Raw genomic sequence first — 19,477 nt, 5'->3', positions numbered from 1 at the left:
TTGTTGTCATGTTGTGCAGCTTCCATGCTATGTTGTTGTCTTAGGTATCTCTTTATTTAGTGTTGTCTCTCTTGTCGTGATGTGTGTTTTGTCCTATATTTATACTTTTTTATTTTTAATCCCATCCCCCATCTCTGCAGGAGGCCTTTTGCCTTTTGGTAGGCCGTCATTGTAAATAAGAATTTGTTCTTAAGTGACTTGCCTATTTAAATAAAGGTTAAGTAAAACAAAATGTTGTTTAAATTATGATGACAGAAGTGAGTGCTATAATCATTTAGTTCAGTTACCTGTGCCTTCTTGGGTCCAGGAACAATGATGGACATCTTGAAGCAAGTGGGTACAGCAGACTGAGATATGTCCGTAAACACTCCAGCCAGCTGGTCTGCGCATGCTCTGAGGACTCGGCTAGGGATGCCGGCATCCCTGCGAGGGTTAACACTCTTAAATGTCTTACTCACTTTGGCCACAGGGAACGAGAGCCCACAGTCCTTGGGAGCGGGCCATGTCGGTGGCACTGTGTTATCTTCAAAGTGGGCGAAGAAGGGGTTTAGCTTTTCTGGGAGCAAGACGTCGGTGTCCATGACGTGGCTGGTTTATTCTTTGTAATCCGTGATTGTCTGTAAACCCTGCCACATACATCTCGTGTCTGAGTGGTTGAATTGTGACTCCACTTTGACTCTATACTGATGTTTTGCCTGTTTGATTGTTTTACGGATGGAATAACTACACTGTTTGTATTCAACCATATTGGGAGTGTGTGAGGGGAATACTACCGAACAATTTACAATGACTACCGAACAATTTACAATGACTCGTCGTGGAGCACTCCACGTCCCCTGCTACTCAGAAGCCCCTGTGTTGAGGGGAAGGTCTGACCCTGGCGTGGCCCTGTGTTCTGCTCCACTAAATAGCACAGTAGCCCGGGTATTATTCCATTATTGCATCTGGTTTGATGGGCACTGCTGACAAATGGCATTTTCTCCGAGCCAGCATGCAACCCTTCCTATAGGCCTAACTCCTTCTCTTTTGGCTCGGTTCCATCTCAACCCCTAGCTCCTTTACTGTTTCCCTTTCCTGTTCAAAAAAAATAAAAATAAAAAATATATATATATATATTTCTGTAAATAATATGGGGATAGCTCACCCTTGCCCTCCATAAGGCCATGTTGCTTTCATCCAGATATTCAAACAGTAAAGAGGTGGATAGGCAAAAGCAATATGGCCTCAGAGAGGGCCTTTCAGATCTGTGCATAACAAATGTGTAGGAGTTCAGGAAAGGGGCTAGGGCCAGAACCTCTTTGAGAAAAGGAAAGGAGGAAGATGAGGAGAGGTGTAGTAGAGAGGTGCAGAGAAAGGGAGGGAGAGAGCGAGCGAGCGAGATGGCTTTGGTCTGCTGCATAATAATTCAAAGAGATTATTATTCAAATGAAGACAACCTTTCAGCAGAAAGAGGGGAGAAGATAAGAAAGGGAGGGAGACAAACAAGAAGCCAGCTCTAATTTACAACTCACTCCAACTGCAATTGCCACCATATCATGGCCCATGCATGAACTTAAAAGATGATGGTGATTCTCTCGTAATTCAAAGTAGTGTTAGGGTCTACATTCATCTCCCCGGCCCAACAGTAACCCAATCTTTTCCACTCCAGAACCAAAGTCCCTATCTACTGACTGGGTGACTGTTTTAGTCCTGGTCTGTCCTTTTCTCAGGACCAGGTTGTTGTTAAAACTCTCTTGCAAAGTACCCCGACCTCGTAATTTAGAGCCCAATTTCAAGGGACACTGCCTCACCTGAAGGAGAAGGAGGGGAAGGGAGAGAGACGGAGAGGAAGAGAAACGTTTGGAAGGAGAGTTATGCCTCCCTTTTTTCCCCATGATGCGTTGGGACTATCCCTTCAAGTCTGACAGCGTGACTGAATCCGACCCCTTTATGCCCGTCTCATATACACACACACACGCTGTTAATTAGCCAAACACAGAAACACAGGAGCCATCTCCACATCGCTGCACTGGGGGTTTGTGAGGGGGATACTACTGATACCAGCACATCTCTTATCTGAACTACACTGAACAAAATAAATGAAACATGCAACAATTTAAAACATTTTACTGAGTTACAGTTTAAATAAGGAAATCAGTCAATTGAAAGAAAATAATTAGACCCTAGTCTTATGTTGGTGACAGATACTTACAAAAAGTAGGAGGTGTGATCACCATTTGCCTCATGCAGCGCAACACATCTCCGTCGCATAGAGTTGATCAGGCTGTTGATTGTGGCCTGTGGAATGTTGTCCCACTCCTCCTCAATGGCAGTGCAAAGTTGCTGGATATTGGCAGGAATTGGAACACGATGTCGTACACGTCAACCAAGACCATTCCAAACATGCTCAATGGGTGATATGTCTGGTGACTATGCAGGCCATGGAAGAACTGGGACATTTTCAGCTTCCAGCAATTGTGTACAGATCCTTGCGACATGGGGCCGTGCATTATCATGCTGAAACCTGAGGTTATGGTGGCAGATGAATGGCACGACAATTGGCCTCAAGATAACGCTGTCTGCCCGGTACAATTGAAACTGGGATTAATCCACGAAGAGCACACTTCTACAGCGTGCCAGTGGCCATCGAAGGTGAGCATTTGCCCACTAAAGTTGGTTACGACGCCGAACTACAGTCAGGTCAAGACCCTGGTAAGGACGACGAGCACGCAGATGAGCTTCCCTGTTCTTCAGCTAGCAAGCATCACCCTTTTTCCTCCAAACACAACGATGGTCATTATGGCCAAACAGTTCTATTTCTGTTACATCAGACCAGAGGACATTTCTCCAAAAAGTTTGCAGATGACACAACAGTAGTAGGCCTGATTACCAACAATGACGAGACAGCCTACAGGGAGTAGGTGAATCAAATCTATAATCAAATCAAGTTTTATTTGTCACATACACATGGTTAGCAGATGTTAATGCGAGTGTAGCGAAATGCTTGTGCTTCTAGTTCCGACAATGCAGTAATAACCAACGAGTAATCTAACCTAACAATTCCACAACTACTACCTCATACACACAAGTGTAAAGGGATAAAGAATATGTACATAAAGATATATGAATGAGTGATGGTACAGAACGGCATAGGCAAGATGTAGTAGATGGTATAGAGTACAGTATATACATATGAGATGAGTAATGTAGGGTATGTAAACATTATATTAAGTGGCATTTTTTAAAGCCCTGGCGGAGAGGTGCCAGGATAATAACCTCTCCCTTATTGTCAACGAAACAAAGGAGCTGATTGTGGACTTCAGGAAACAGCAGAGGGAGCACGCACCCGATCCTCATCGATGGAACCACAATGGAGAAGGTGAAACGCTTCACGTTCCTCGGGCAAACACATCACTGACAATCGGAAATATTCCGTCCACACAGAGTGTGGTGAAGAAGGCGCAACAGCGCCTATCGCCCCATGATGAATGAAGAGTACCACGGGGCAATAGTAATTTAGTTCAGTTACCTTTGCCTTCTTGGGTACAGGAACAATGGTGGCCATCGTGAAGCATGTGGGGACAGCAGACTGGGATAGACCCCAATAGCTTTATAGTCTCTTTCTTATTATGAGGGTTTTGAAATATGAGGTGTTTAAATCCCATTTGACATCCTGCCTTTTTAGCTTGGCCTTTAATCAATGATGTGTTTTGTGTTCTTTGATTCTGTGTTAGTTTAAAAAAATATATATTGTTTTAAGTGTGTTGCTATTTTAAATGCACTTCAAATAAAGTTTGTGTTGAGGTTTGATATTCGATATTGGATCTTTAATTGATGAAATGAAGAGTCGTATGAATATAGACTCCGTTAACTTTATAGTCAGTCTATCATTCTTATTAAGATATTTTAAAATGTATGAACTACAGGTTATAGGCTTACTAAATACATTTTTGAGCTCTGTTTTTATCATGACCGGTGAGCCAACTCCAGCAATACCATTACCTGTCCTTCCTAGTACCATCCAACTCGACTGGCAGCAGAATAGAAGCCATTGGATGGTGTCAAGACTTTAGTATTTGAAAAGTTTTTTTTTAACTACCTTTTATTTTTATTTTTTTGGTCTGCATACTGCAATTCAGCTTTTAGCTGGGAATGTGTACAAGACAGCCTAACTAATAATACAACCTTCATTGAATTAATTGTACTACTTTCTAAGAAATGAATGTGAAGACTTGAATGTGATACAGTACAATCAAATCTTTATACAGATCCATTATACAGAGACAACGGAAATGTTTTAGTACTTGCCGTCACTGATCTGTCCTCTCTCTCTCTTCCAGGGTTACTTTCTGCTGTTTGAGTCCATGCTCTACGCCAGAGACCTCTACCTGGCCTAAGGGGGTTCAGGTGAGACACACACACACACTTGACCTTACTGAATTTATTGACCCTAAACCCTCATAAAATTAATAATACACTCCTATGCAAATAGCTTATAGTCTAAATGCCTGTATAAATATCATATCCCCCCCCCACCACAAAAAAAATAAACAAACAACATAAAAAAATACTTGTTAATAGGCTAGATCAGGTTGTTTACAGTCTCTCTTTTGTCCTACCTATTGTGGTTGATAATATTGTGGGTGGAGCTTAAAATGGCATTAGACGTTGCATGACCGTCATGTGACCACAACACCTGAGCAGAGCTATCAGGCAGCTTTTTTTCTCGTATGGACACACATGGACATGGATGCAAACAAACAGGAATGGACACGCACACACACTTCAGTACTGGTCCACCGAATGCCCCCTGTAGGATGTGTAGGGGAAGGCAGTAGCAATCCAAAGCCAGTTCACTGTGGTTTTATATGTACATTTACAACATTTTATTGTGCGTGCCTGTCTTCGGAGCCTTATCTCCGGCCGTGCATGCCGTTTTGCATTTTACTGTGTATCGATTTAAATTCGAAAAGGGGTGAAAGCAACCAGAGTTTTAAATTACAGGGGAAATCACTTGTGGGAGACTTGACTGCCTTAGTTTTTACTGAAGCGCAAAGCCACTCCAGTTGATGCATTGCAAAGGTCTGTTCTCTTATTTATGGCTTTCTTTGATGTGCGTATGTGTAAGCACACTAGAGCACAGACGATAAATCGAAAATTAGACACCAACATTGTCTTCATCTTACCGAAGCAACTTTTCTTACGTCACATCATTTTTTTCCCCCTCTCAATTTGCGTACTGATTGAGCAATGCTGGAAGTGATCTCTTGTGGAAATAAACACATCAACTGGTTTTGTAGCTTAGCGTCTGTCAATAGTCGTCGCATCCCAGTCTACCGAATAATTTTTTTCCGGTGCGCAGATTTTTCGTCACATGACCGTTTGGACAGATCACGCTTAAAAAGTTAAAAAGACATCATATCATTCTAGATCCTATTTTAACAGGGTGCACATCAAAATGTAAATCCAGACGTTAGATGAAATAGCAAACATATTTTTTTAACCATCCCATCTCCATTGTCTTACTTCTCAAAGGCACTGGGAGAAGTTGGTCAAGAACCCTGCCACTAATGGAAATGAACTGTGCATTAAAAGTGAAACAAATCGTTGCAAAATGGGTCAGTTTATTGAGATACAACTTTTTGTCCATATCGCCCAGCTCTAGTGTGTACACATATTAACAGATGGTACACAGTACAGTATTTCACTGCTTTTCTGCCTTTCTGACTGTGTGGTTTTGTACCTTTTACCGTGTGTGTGTGTGTGTAGCCCATGCCGGCATGTACAACGCACTGGTGTGTGAGAGAGCATATGGACATTCAGGGTCAGCTCCTGTCTGTCACTGGCCAAGCTTAATGATTTGTGACAAACAGGGCCTCACACAGGAGTAGTTCCGAGATGCTGCCTTTTGCTGCAGAAAGATCACACACCTGGAGAGGGAAGGGGGAGGGGGAGGTAGAAAGAGAAAAAGGTGGGGAGAAGAGGGTGCAGACTAGAGGGAGAGAAGGAAAGAGCAATTAAGATGAGAAAATGTGAGGGCAGAGAGCGGGATGGATAGAGAAAACAAGATGAAGAGGAAAGAGGGGGTAGAGCCAGATGAGGGGAGCAGAGGGCATGGAGAGAAAGAATGAAGGATAAAGAGTATAGGTAAGATACTGAATCCCCACCTCTGATTTCTCTTGGTTGGAAGCCATTATTTGTCAAGCATTCTCTCATAACTATTTTTGGGGTTTCTTAATTTCACTGATGGGCATGTGCGTGTGTGTGCATTCATGTGTGTTATTTCTCCATCTCCTGGGTTGCAGTAGTGTGTGTGTTTTACATTAGTGTGTTTCAGAAGTTCCCTCATTCTACCCAGCACATTAACCTCTTCATCCCTAAATTTGTCCCCATTCACCAGAGTAGTCAAGGGATAAGGGATCTTTTTTTGTCCGTCCACCCCCTCCTCCTCCCTTCATGGCCGACCAGGAGGGGGGGGGGTTGACAAACGGGCTGTGAGCAGCGAGTCGAGAAGGACACAGATGTCAAAGCCATGAATCTGGGGATACCTGTGTACACCCCCCCCCCCCCGACTCGTTCTCTCTTTCTCTCTCTCTCCATCTACAGTACAGCACCCCTCCTCCTGCCTCTCGATTTTTTTCCTATTCATCTCTACTTCTCTCACCCCCTCCTTTCTCTCCCACCCCTCTTTCTCTTTTTCTCTCCCCCTTTCTTTGACAGGCCTGTTTCATTCCTGCCCAGTCAGCATCCCCCTCCTCTCACCTAGCCCTCATAATTACTCACTTGCTCCAGTAGTCAGGGAAAAATGAAGTGACAAATCTGTCATCGTGGGTGGTGGTGTGCGTGGCTCTTCAGCCACGGTGACACCTGCCAATCAGAGGAGCCCGTGAGACGACCATCACATAGCTGTCACCATCCATTGAGTCTTCCTGTTTCTTACACAATACAATGAACGAAATGAATATACAATTACACTTATACTTGTTTACTTGACTTTTATACTCAATAAATTGACTCTGTAAAATTTGCGGAAATCCATCACTTCTGTTCCCATAGCAATGTTCGAAAATGAGGTGGATAGCTTGTATTCTTGACCATCAAATCAAATTTTATTGGTCACATACACATGGTTAGCAGATGTTATTGCGAGTGTAGCGAAATGCTTGTGCTTCGTGTTTCGACAGTGCAGCAATATCTAACAAGTAATCTAACAATTCCACAACAACAACATAATACATACAAATCTAAGTAAAGGGATGGAATAATAATGTGTACATATAAATATATGGATGAGCAATGACTGAGTGGCATAGGAAAGATGCAATAGATGGTATAAAATACATTATAGACATATGGGATGAGTAATGCAAGATATGTGAGCATCATTATTATAGTGGCATTAATAAAGTGACTAGTGATCCGTTTGTTAGAGTGGCCAATGATTTCAAGTCTGTATGTAGGTAGCAGCCTCTGTGTTAGTGATGGCTGTTTAACAGTCTGATGGCCTTGAGATGGAAGCTGTTTTTCAGTCTCTCGGTCCCAGCTTTGATGCATCTGTACTGATCTCACCTTCTGGATGGCAGCGGGGTGAATAGTGGCTCGGGTGGTTGTTGTCCTTGATGATATTTTTGGCCTTCCTGTGACATCGGGTGCTGTAGGTGTCCTGGAGGGCAGGTAGTTTGCCCCAGGTGATGCTTTGTGCAGACCGTACCCCCCCTCTGGAGAGCCCTATGGTTGTGGGTGGTGCAGTTGCCGTACCAGGCAGTGATACAGCCCGACAGGATGCTCTCTATTTTGCAGCTGTAAAAGTTTGTGAGAGTTTTAGGTAACAAGACACATTTCTTCAGCCTCCTGAGGTTGAAGAGGCGCTGCTGCTGTTGCGCCTTCTGCACCACGCTGTCTGTGTGGGTGAACCATTTCAGTTTGTCCATGATGTGTACGTCGAGGAACTTAAATTGACTGCTGTCACGTCGATGTGGATAGGGGGGCACTCCCTCTGCTGTTTCCTGATGTCCACGATCATCTCCTTTGTTTTGTAGACTTTGAGTGAAAGGTTGTTTTCCTGACACCACACTCCGAGTGCCCTCATCTCCTCCCTATAGGCTGTCTTGTCATTGTTGGTGATCAAGCCTACTACTGTTGTGTCGTCTGCAAACTTGATCATCGAGTCGGACGTGTTCATGGCCACACAGTTATGGGTGGCCAGGGAGTACAGGAGGGGGCTGAGCACGCACCCTTGTGAGGCCCCAGTGTTGAGGATCAGCAAAGTTGAGATTATGTTTCCTTGCATCACCACCTGGGGGCGGCTCGTCTGGAAGTCCAGGACCCAATTGCACAGGGCGGAGTTGAGCACCAGGGCCTCAAGCTTAATGATGAGCTTGGAGGGAACTATGGTGTTAAATGCTGAGCTGTAGTCAATGAAATGCATTTTTACATAGGTATTCCTCTTATCCAGATGGGATAGAGCAGTGTGCAGTGTGATGGCGATTGCAGCGTCTGTGGACCTATTGGGGCGGTATGCAAATTGCAGTGAGCCTAGGGTGACAGGTAAGGTGGAGGTGATATGATTTTTGACTAGTCTCTCAAAGCACTTCAAGATGACAGAAGTGAGTGCTATGGTGCGATGGTCATTTAGTTCGCTAAAATGCTCTATTCTGCAATGCAGGTTAGGTTGAATTGAGCTCTAAGGTTCTCGAACTTGCTATGGTGATTGCCACAGAGTCTCCTGAAAGCTTGGAAATCTCTCTGGCTTGCATCCAAAATGGCATCCTATTCCCTACATAGGGAATAGAGTGCCATTTGGGACGCAACCTCAAAAATACAAGCCTGTTGAGGTGGTAGTCAGAGACAGAGCAGTCTGTACAAGGCTTCTCAGGCTTCTCCTGTCACTGTATGATTCTCTTCTGTGGCCTTGTCGCATGATATATGAATAAATTAGAGCAATATCTTATGTAAGGTGCGTGCGTGCTGGCGGAGAGGCAGGGCTAGGGGATACATGAGGTCCAGGATTATAGTTTATTATTAAGGTCCATAACATCTTTTATGAGGATTGTCAAAAAATACAATTTCAAATGAGCACCACAACAACGAACTTGACGATTGCCAAGTGTTTCCCTTAGCAGGTAATTGTCAGCTTTCAGATAGATAAAAAAAAGCCTAATAAACACATTGCTGGACACATCTCTCAATGTTTGACTATTGCCTATGTTTCTTGGTCTTGTATTGTCTTGTACTCTCACTAGCGAACAGTATCAACTGTTCACGCACTAGCTAAGTCTGCAGTAGTGCTATGTTAAGTTAAGAAACATTCAAGTAGAACAAAACACATGACAAATAGAAATAAGAAGAACATGAGAAAGTAAGTAAGCTATATATAGGATCAGTTCCAGGGCCACTACCAATACCATATTTACCATATGCAGGGATACTGGAATGGTAGGATTAGATACAGTATGTATAGGGAGGGGTAAGGTAACTAGGCATCAGGATATATCATAAACAGAGTAGCAGCAGCATATATGATGATTGTACTATATGTGAGTGTGTATCTGTGTAGAGTCAGAATGAATGTGTGTGCGTGTTTATGTATGTGTTCAAATTAAGTGAGTGTGTTTGTGTGGAGTGTCAGTGTGAGTATGTAAAATGTTCATAGATTGAGTCTGCATAGAGTGCAATTTTTATAAAATAGAAGAGTCAAAATGCAGATTGTACGTGTAGGTATTTTGTTAGCTATTTAGCAGTCTCATTGCTTGCGGATAGAATATGTTCAGGAGCCTGTTGGTGACAGACTGTTGGTGTGCTCCAGTACCGCTTGCCGTGCGGAAGCAGCGAGAACAGTCTATGGCTTGGTTGGCTGGAGTCTTGAACAACTTTCCGGGTCTTACTTTCATACTGCCTGATATAGAGGTCCTGGATGTCAGGTAGCTCGGCCCCAGTGATGTACTGGGCTTTCCCACCACACTCTGTAGCGCCATGCAATCGGGGGTGGTGCCTTTGCCATACCAAACAGTGATGCAGCCAGTCAAGATTCTCTCAGTGGAACCTTTTGAGTATTTGTGGGCCCATGCCAAATCTTTTCAACCTCCTGAGGGGGAAGAGGCACTGTCCTGCCGCCTTCACGACTGTTTGAATGTGTGTGGACCATGTTAAGTCCTTAGTGATTTGGACACCGAGGAACTTAAAGCTCTCGACCCGCTCCACTGCAGATGTGGATGGGGTACGCTCCCCCCCCCCTCACCCCCCCCCCAAACCCCCCCACCCACCCACCCGCCCGCCCACCACCACCACCACCACCACAATGCCAGGTCACTGATTTCCTCCCTGTATGCTTTCTCATCGTCGCCGGTGATCAGGCCTACCTCTTTTGTGTCGTCAGCAAATTTGATTGTGTTGGATTCGTGTGTGGCCACGCAGTGGGTTTACAGGGAGTACAGAGGGGGACTAAGCACACACCCCTGTGGAGCCTCAGTGTTGAGGGTCAGCATGGCGTAGGTAATGTTGCCTACCCTCACCACCTGGGGTCAACCCGTCAGGATATCCAGGATCCTGCTGCAGAGGGAGGTGTTCAGTCCCAAGCTTGGTAATGAGCTTGGAGTGGACTATTGTGTTGAACGCTGAGTTGTAGTCAATGAACAGCATTCTCACATAGGTATTCCTCTTATCTAAGTGGGTGAGGGCAGTGTAGAGTGCAATTGAGATTACATCATCTATGGATCTGTTGGGGCGGTATGCAAATTGTAGTGGGTCTAGGGCAGTGCTCACCAACCTTTTCTGAGTCAAAATGAAAGCAGAGATCTACCGCTCAGATGTTTTTAATCATGACTTAAACGTGAGCCTATGCAACATTAACCATTTTAAAACAGTTCTGTAGCAATGAGGTTTGTGCAGTAGTTATTGGCCAAATACATTATCACTGCATATTGGCTATGCTTCAATTGCCCTGCCAATTTTGTCCTTCTCAGACCATTTTCAAATTATATTTAAAAAATAATTGGTATATGATCACACTGGTAATATATCATTTGTTATTACTTATGAGGCACAGCTGAATGAGCATAATATATATGTACTTTTTAGTTTTTACTGGATTGATGGCCTGCATCTGATGGTCAGAGTGGAGGGATGGAGTCGCGGTGAGGCTACTCCCTCCATCCCTGTTCTTTGGAACAGGAATGATGGTGGTCAGCTTGAGACGTGGTGATAACAGACTGGGACAATGAAAGTTTGAAAATGACCGTGAACATGCCTTCCAGCTGTTCTGCGCATGCTCTGAGAACGCGCCCTCGAATTCCGTTCGGCCACGCGTCCTTACAAGTGTTGACCTGATTAAAAACCTTTGCCTCTGAGAGCGAGATCACCCAGTCCCCTGGGTCAGCGAGGACCCTTGTGCACGGCTCTGTGGTGTTTTTGTCGTAGTGTGCATAAAATACATTAAGGTCGTCTGGTAGAGAGCATCGTTGGGCAGATCACGGCTGGGACTTACTTAATTTTTTTATTTAACCTTTATTTAACCAGGTAGGCTAATTAAGAACAAGTTCTCAATTACAACTGCGACCTGGCCAAGATAAAGCAAAGTAGTGCGACACAAACAACAACACAGAGTTACACATGGAATGAATAAACAAACATACAGTCAATAACAAAATAGAAAAAAAAGTATATGTACAGTGTGTGCAAATGAGGTATGATAAGGGAGGTAAAGGCAATAAATTGGCCATAGAGGCAAAATAATTACAATTTAGCAATTTAAACTCTGGAGTGATAAATGTGCTGAAGATGAATGTGCAAGTAGAGATACTGGGGTGCAAAGGAGCAAAAATAATTAATAACATTATGGGGATGAGGAAGTTGAATGGGCTATTTACGGATGGGCTATTTACAGATAGGCTATGCACAGTGTGCACTATGTGCAGTGATCTGTGAGCTGCTCTGACAGCTGGTACTTAAAGTTAGTGAGGGAGATATGAGTCTCCAGCTTCAGTGATTTTTGAAATTCCTTCCAGTCATTGGCAGCAGAGAACTGGAATGAAAAGCCAAACGAGGAATTGGCTTTGGGGGTGACCAGTGAAATATACCTGCTGGAGCGCTTGCTATGGGTGGGTGCTGCTATGGTGACCAGTGAGCTGAGATAAGGCGGGGCTTTACCTAGCAAAGACTTATAGATGACTTTGAGCCAGTGGGTTTGGCGAGGGCCAGCTAACGACAGCATACAGGTTGCAGTGGTGGGTAATATATGGGGCTTTGGTGACAAAACGGATGGCACTGTGATAGACTGCATCCAATTTGCTGAGTAGAGTGTTGGAGGCTATTTTGTAAATTACATCGCCGAAGTCAAGGATCGGCAGGATAGTCAGTTTTACGAGGGTATGTTTGGCAGCATGAGTGAAGGATGTTTTGTTGCAAAATAGGAAGTCGATTCTAGATTTCATTTTGGATTGGAGATGCTTGATGTGAGTCTGGAAGGAGAGTTTACAGTCTAACCAGACATCTAGGTATTTGTAGTTGTGGACATATTCTAAGTCAGAACCGCCCAGAGTAGTGATGCTGGACGGGCGGGCAGGTGCGGGCAGCGATCGGTTGAAGAACATGCATTTAATTTGACTTGCATTTAAGAACAGTTGGAGGCCACAGAAAGAGAGTTGTATGGCATTGAAGCTCGTCCGGAGGTTAGTTAACTCAGTGTCCAAAGGGCCAGAAGTATACAGAATGGTGTCGTCTGCGTAGAGGTGGATCAGAGAATCACCAGCCGCAAGAGCAACATCATTGATGTATACAGCGAAAAGAGTCGGCCCGAGAATTGAACCCTGTGGCACCCCCATAGAGACTGCCAGAGGTCCGGACAAAAGGCCTTCAGATTTGACACACTGAACTCTGTCTGAGAAGTAGTTGGTGAACCAGGCGAGGCAGTCATTTGAGAAACCGAGGCTGTTGAGTCTGCCGATAGGAATTTGGTGATTGACAGAGTCGAAAGCCTTGGCCAGGTCGATGAATACTGCTACACAGTATTGTCTCTTATTGATGGCGGTTATGGTATCGTTTAGGACCTTGAGCGTGGCTGAGGTGCACCCATATGACCAGCTCTGACACCAGATTGCATAGCGGAGAAGGTACGGTGGGATTCGAAATGGTTGGTGATCTGTTTGTTAACTTGGCTTTTGAAGACCTTAGAAAGGTAGGGTAGGATAGATATAGGTCTGTAGCATATTGGGTCTAGAGTGTCTCCTCCTTTGAAGAGGGGGATGACCGTGGCAGCTTTCCAATCTTTGGGGATCTCAGACGATACGAAAGATAGTTTGTACAGGCTAGTGATAGTGGTTGCAACAATTTCGGCTGATCATTTTAGAAAGAGAGGGTCAGGTCTGGAGTGAACCACGGGCTATATCTGTTCCTGGTTAAAAAAAATTGAATGGGGCATGCTTATTTAAGATTGTGAGGAAAGCATTTTTAAAGAATAACCAGGCATCTTCTACTGACGGAAAGGTCAATATCCTTCCAGGATACCCAGGCCAGGTCGATTAGAAAGGCCTTCTCGCTGAAGTGTTTTAGGGAGCGTTTGACAGTGTTGAGGGGTGGTCGTTTGATCGCAGACCCGTTACGGACGCAAGCAATGAGGCAGTACTCGCTGAGATCCTGATTGAAGACAGCAGAGGTGTATTTGGAGGCCAGGTTGGTTATCTTGTAATCCTGCAGTGGACTGTAGCCCCTGCCACATGCTTCGGGCATCGAAGCTTGTGTAATAGGATTCCACCCTGTTCCTATACTGAACATAAATTGTTGGTCCCATGTTTCATGAGCTGAAATAAAAGATCCCAGAAATGTTCCATGTCTCTCAAATTTGTTTACATCCCTGTTAGTTTGCATTTCTCCTTTTACAAGATAATCCATTCACCTGACTGTTGTGGCATATGAAGAAGCTGATTGACCCTTAGCTTACAATTTCCACGCCCCTACGGAAATCTAATTAACATAATACAAAAATCCCCATGGAAATCCACCTGTTAAAGCGATAGAGATATATATTTTTTTGTTGCATGGGCCGCGTCTCAATCCACCACCCCTTCCGCATCGGCGGTAAAAGGTGGAAAAGCTAAAACGGCGTTTTGTCAGACCATGAGACATCCAAAAAATCTGTTTTCTCACAAAAACATCTGTAGCATCTGAAAGGTTTGTCCTACAAAGTATTATGACCACTCTCTATTGAAAGATGAGACTAACAATGGCGTTATCTGTTTTGCTCTAGGACGCCAGTTTAAAATTAATGGTAGAAGAAATGGAGATAGTTTAGTTTATTATTTAGTAAAATAAGGTAATAATACATGTAAAAAAAATACTTGTTTTTATAATAGTTATCTGATCTTTCTTATATCTTTCACTTCTGCTTGTAAACAGAAAGCAGTCGTATAGAGTCATGATCTGATTTGCAGAAGGGAAACGAGGGAGGGCTTTGTTACTTGCTTGTGGGTAGAGTATCAGTGATCTAGGACTTTATCGCCCCTAGTTGCAATGGAAACGTGTTGATGAAAGTTGGGCATTAATTGCCTTAATGTCGCGGAATTAAAAACACCAGCAACAAGGTGGTGCTTGTTTATAGCCTCGTTCAGTTCGTTAAGTGCCAACTTCTTGTTTTTATTGTCCTAGGGTGGAGTATATACAGCAGTCACAATAACATATCGTGTTGTTTTATGTTGAATTACAGGAACTTAAGGGATTTTGTTTGTGAGATGCAGCTTAAAACATAGTAAAGCAAATGTGGAAAAACAAAGGATGTCATCCTTTCAGGTGTTTCCTAACACCTTTTGGTCTAATTATTATTATTTAGGAATGTGTCAATTAAAACTAATTCAGAATTACGGTAGTATGACATGTTTTAGTTGCTTAAATTAGTACGACCAAATTAATAAACAACAAAATGAATACTCTTAAAAGAACTGTGAGTTCGGTTCAAAAAGTTTCACTTCAACTGTAGCTCGTCCGTTTTCATTTAAATTAATTTAAAAAAATGTTGCATTGTAAATTCTACATGTTAACAAGATCTCATCTCTTGAAGCATTCTTGCCACCCAACCCAACTACATACTACTGTTTTCTTGTCATCTTTCCTTTATTTAAAAAATAATGTGCATGTATCCATTTGCAGCACCAAAGCATTGAACAAAAACAGTCTATACAGTGGGGAGAACAAGTATTTGATACACTGCCGATTTTGCAGGTTTTCCCTACTTACAAAGCATGTAGAGGTCTGTAATTTTTATCATAGGTACACTTCAACTGTGAGAGATGGAATCTAAAACAAAAATCCAGAAAATCACATTGTATGATTTTTAAGTAATTAATTAGCAATTTATTGCATGACATAAGTATTTGATACATCAGAAAAGCCGAGCCTAATATTTGGTACAGAAACCTTTGTTTGCAATTACAGAGATCATACGTTTCCTGTAGTTCTTGACCAGGTTTGCACACACTGCAGCAGGGATTTTGGCCCACTCCATACAGACCTTCTCCAGATCCTTCAGGTTTCGGGGCTGTCGCTGGGCAATACGGACTTTCAGCTCCCTCCAAAGATTTTCTATTGGGTTCAGGTCTGGAGACTGGCTAGGCCACTCCAGGACCTTGAGATGCTTCTTACGGAGCCACTCCTTAGTTGCCCTGGCTGTGTGTTTTGGGTCGTTGTCATGCTGGAAGACCCAGCCACGACCCATCTTCAATGCTCTTACTGAGGGAAGGAGATTGTTGGCCAAGATCTTGCGATACATGGCCCCATCCATCCTCCCCTCAATACGGTGCAGTCGTCCTGTCCCCTTTGCAGAAAAGCATCCCCAAAGAATGATGTTTCCACCTCCATGCTTCACGGTTCACAAAAAGCTATATTTTTGTCTCATCAGACCACATGACCTTCTCCCATTCCTCCTCTGGATCATCCAGATGGTCATTGGCAAACTTCAGATGGGCCTGGACATGCGCTGGCTTGAGCAGGGGGACCTTGCGTGCGCTGCAGGATTTCAATCCATGACGGCGTAGTGTATTACTAATGGTTTTCTTTGAGACTGTGGTCCCAGCTCTCTTCAGGTCATTGACCAGGTCCTGCCGTGTAGTTCTGGGCTGATCCCTCACCTTCCTCATGAACATTGATGCCCGACGAGGTGAGATCTTGCATGGAGCCCCAGACCGAGGGTGATTGACCGTCATCTTGAACTTCTTCCATTTTCTAATAATTGCGCCAACAGTTGTTGCCTTCTCACCAAGCTGCTTGCCTATTGTCCTGTAGTCCATCCCCGCCTTGTGCAGGTCTACAATTTTATCCCTGATGTCCTTACACAGCTCTCTGGTCTTGGCCATTGTGGAGAGGTTGGAGTCTGTTTGATTGAGTGTGTGGACAGGTGTCTTTTATACAGGTAGCAAGTTCAAACAGGTGAAGTTAATACAGGTAATGACTGGAGAACAGGAGGGCTTCTTAAAAAAAAAACTAACAGGTCTGTGAGAGCCGGAGTTCTTACTGGTTGGTAGGTGATCAAATACTTATGTCATGCAATAAAATGCAAATTAATTACTTAAAAATCATACAATGTGATTTTCTGGATTTTTGTTTTAGATTCCATCTCTCACAGTTGAAGTGTACCTATGATAAAAATTACAGACCTCTACATGCTTTGTAAGTAGGAAAACCTGCAAAATTGGCAGTGTATCAAATACTTGTTCTCCCCACTGTAGTTGTCAGGAGTTCACTGTTTTCCTCAGCACTCACTGTGTACACATGGTATATGGTTTCTTGTCCACGTATTTCACAATGGGTTCTACAGTGAACAACAGTTGTTGTATTAAAAACGAGACATTCTGCGGTCCGTAGCTTCCCACCAGTCAGTGTGTGTGCGTGTGTCATGTACAGTACAGTCTGCTCTTTGAGATTGTGTTTGTGACAGTAGGTTATTCTGTGACAACTTTGAAGTGGCTTTATATCTGTCTTAATTTCTAGCACTTTAGCATATGGCTGTAATGTCCCTCCACGGGGGGGAACAGCCGTGGCCCCAAGCGCTTCAGCCTCGGCCAAATCACCAAGCCGATTAACCACTCAGATAAACACATTTTAGATATTTAACGTTTACGAAAAACATTAAGACTCATGTTTAATGTTTATTTCAAATTCATGGTTTAATGTTTATAGAATGCATTCAGATGGGGTTTAATGTCTTCGTTTTTTTCTGAGCCTGGTTTGGCTCAGATTCTACTACAAGCGTGTTTTGTATTTTTGTCCCAGTCATAAACATGAGTCACAAACAAGGTCAGTATTGACAGAAAGTGTAAAAAGTAGGACAGAGTGGCCATAAGGGTCTGGTATTTGATGGATATCCTCGTTACTGGTGCTTTATGAAATGGATGCCGAGTGCAACACCCACAACAACTAGGACACCAGAGTCTCTTATTATGTGAGTGAAATTCATGTCAAATGTGTTTCATACTGTTAGGGTAATGTTTGCAATAGCTTCCTTGCCTTCTTTCCTCATTTATAACTGGTATGAGAAATTGGTAAACATATGGTAAGCTAAATATGGTAACAAGTAATCAAATCACAATTGTCTCTTTTTTTGTTGTTGATGGATAGAAGCTCCAACACTCAGACATAATTTACAAACTAAGCATTTGTGTTTAGTGAGTCCAGCAGATGAGAGGCAGAAGGGATGGCCAGGGATGTTCTCTTGATAAGTGTGTGAATTGGACCATTTTCCTTTCAAAAAGTACTTTTGGATGCCAGGAAAAATGTGTGGAGTAAAAAGTACATTATTTTATTTAGGAGTGTAGTGAGGTCAAAGTTGGCAAAAATATATATGTAATAAAGTAAAGTACAGATAAGCCCAAAAACTACTTAAGTAGTACTTTAAAGTATTTTTACTTAAGTACTTTACACCACTGATTTCATACAGCTGTGTCTGGGCGTGAGCCCCAGATCCTGACTCTTCAGGATTTCCCACACAACACCAGACTAGTAATTGATATTAGTATGATTAAAGGTCCCGATAGTGCACGCAACCGCAGCGTTGGTTAGCAAGTCAGAAATTCAGATTCAGCAGTGGAATCAGGGGGAAAAGGCATACCCAAACATCCTACTATTTAGGATGCAAGTACGGATATCCGGACTTGGCCATATATCTCCACTCCCTCCCCTATAGGCATGGGCACAGTTATAGAATATCAGGATATCCGAACAGACGTTAGAATTTCAACACCTGTGAGTATACATTTTTTTTGTAATTTCTTTAGGACTTTTAACAATTGAAAAGCTTTTTAACAATTGAAAAGCTTTGTCTAAATTAAATTGGCAATGTTACACACACAAGGATATACCATGACATTTGAAATGATGAATTTAATAAAATAAACTTTAGAATCTATTGTGTTATGTACAGCTCACTGAGTTACTGCTGCTTCAGACGACACCTGGCTTTGTTTACAGTTGCGCACTGTTAAGTAGCCTACAGTTCTGAGGACGCACAAAATGATTGTTTTATTTTCAAGCTAATTTTCTATCTCATGGACTATGGTTCATGGGTTGTGTTTTACATGAAAAGGCATTTTAATATCATAGCGCATTTTCCCCACTTCAAATAGCGATTAGCCTAGTACTGGTACAAACCAACAGCGAGTCCACAACATAAGAAACAGATCAATGCAAAACACTCAGAATCAGTTCTACAATGGCGAACGTCAGACTTTTCATTCACTGTTACTGTTAGCCTAGGCTACTGTTAGTCAAAAACTACCGATATAACACCCTGAAAACAAATGCACACTGTTTGCTGTTGTGGCATTTTGCGTCATTTTGATTGGTGATGTACACTGCTCAAAAAAATAAAGGGAACACTTAAACAACACAATGTAACTCCAAGTCAATCACACTTCTGTGAAATCAAGCTGTCCACTTAGGAAGCAACACTGATTGACAATGAATTGCACATGCTATTGTGCAAATGGAATAGACAACAGGTGGAAATTATAGGCAATTAGCAAGACACCCCCAATAAAGGAGTGGTTCTGCAGGTGGTGACCAGTCCACTTCTCAGTTCCTATGCTTCCTGGCTGATGTTTTGGTCACTATTGAATGATGCCGGTGCTTTCACTCTAGTGGTAGCATGAGACGGAGTCTACAACCCACACAAGTGGCTCAGGTAGTGCAGCTCATCCAGGATGGCACATAAATGCGAGCTGTGGCAAGAAGGTTTGCTGTGTCTGTCAGTGTAGTGTCCAGAGCATGGAGGCGCTACCAGGAGACAGGCCAGTACATCAGGAGACGTGGAGGAGGCCATAGGAGGGAAACAACCCAGCAGCAGGACCGCTACCTCCGCCTTTGTGCAAGGAGGACTAGGAGGAGCACTGCCAGAGCCCTGCAAAATGACCTCCAGCAGGCCACAAATGTGCATGTGTCTGCTCAAACGGTCAGAAACAGACTCCATGAGGGTGGTATGAGGGCCCGACGTCCACAGGTGGGGGTTGTGCTTACAGCCCAA

The 19,477-nt window shown here is 43.3% G+C and overlaps 1 pseudogene; it reads left to right on the top strand.

Annotated features, from left to right (window-relative positions):
- The window catches only part of LOC139385292 (protein arginine N-methyltransferase 3-like), a 142,661-nt pseudogene that overhangs the window by 58,611 nt on the left and 64,573 nt on the right, over nt 1-19,477 (top strand).

This window comes from Oncorhynchus clarkii, chromosome 26 (genome assembly GCF_045791955.1).
Source record: "Oncorhynchus clarkii lewisi isolate Uvic-CL-2024 chromosome 26, UVic_Ocla_1.0, whole genome shotgun sequence".
NCBI classification, from domain to species: domain Eukaryota; kingdom Metazoa; phylum Chordata; class Actinopteri; order Salmoniformes; family Salmonidae; genus Oncorhynchus; species Oncorhynchus clarkii.
The sequence above is the reverse complement of the archived record's forward strand: the minus strand, read 5'-3'. Positions and strand labels throughout refer to the sequence as shown.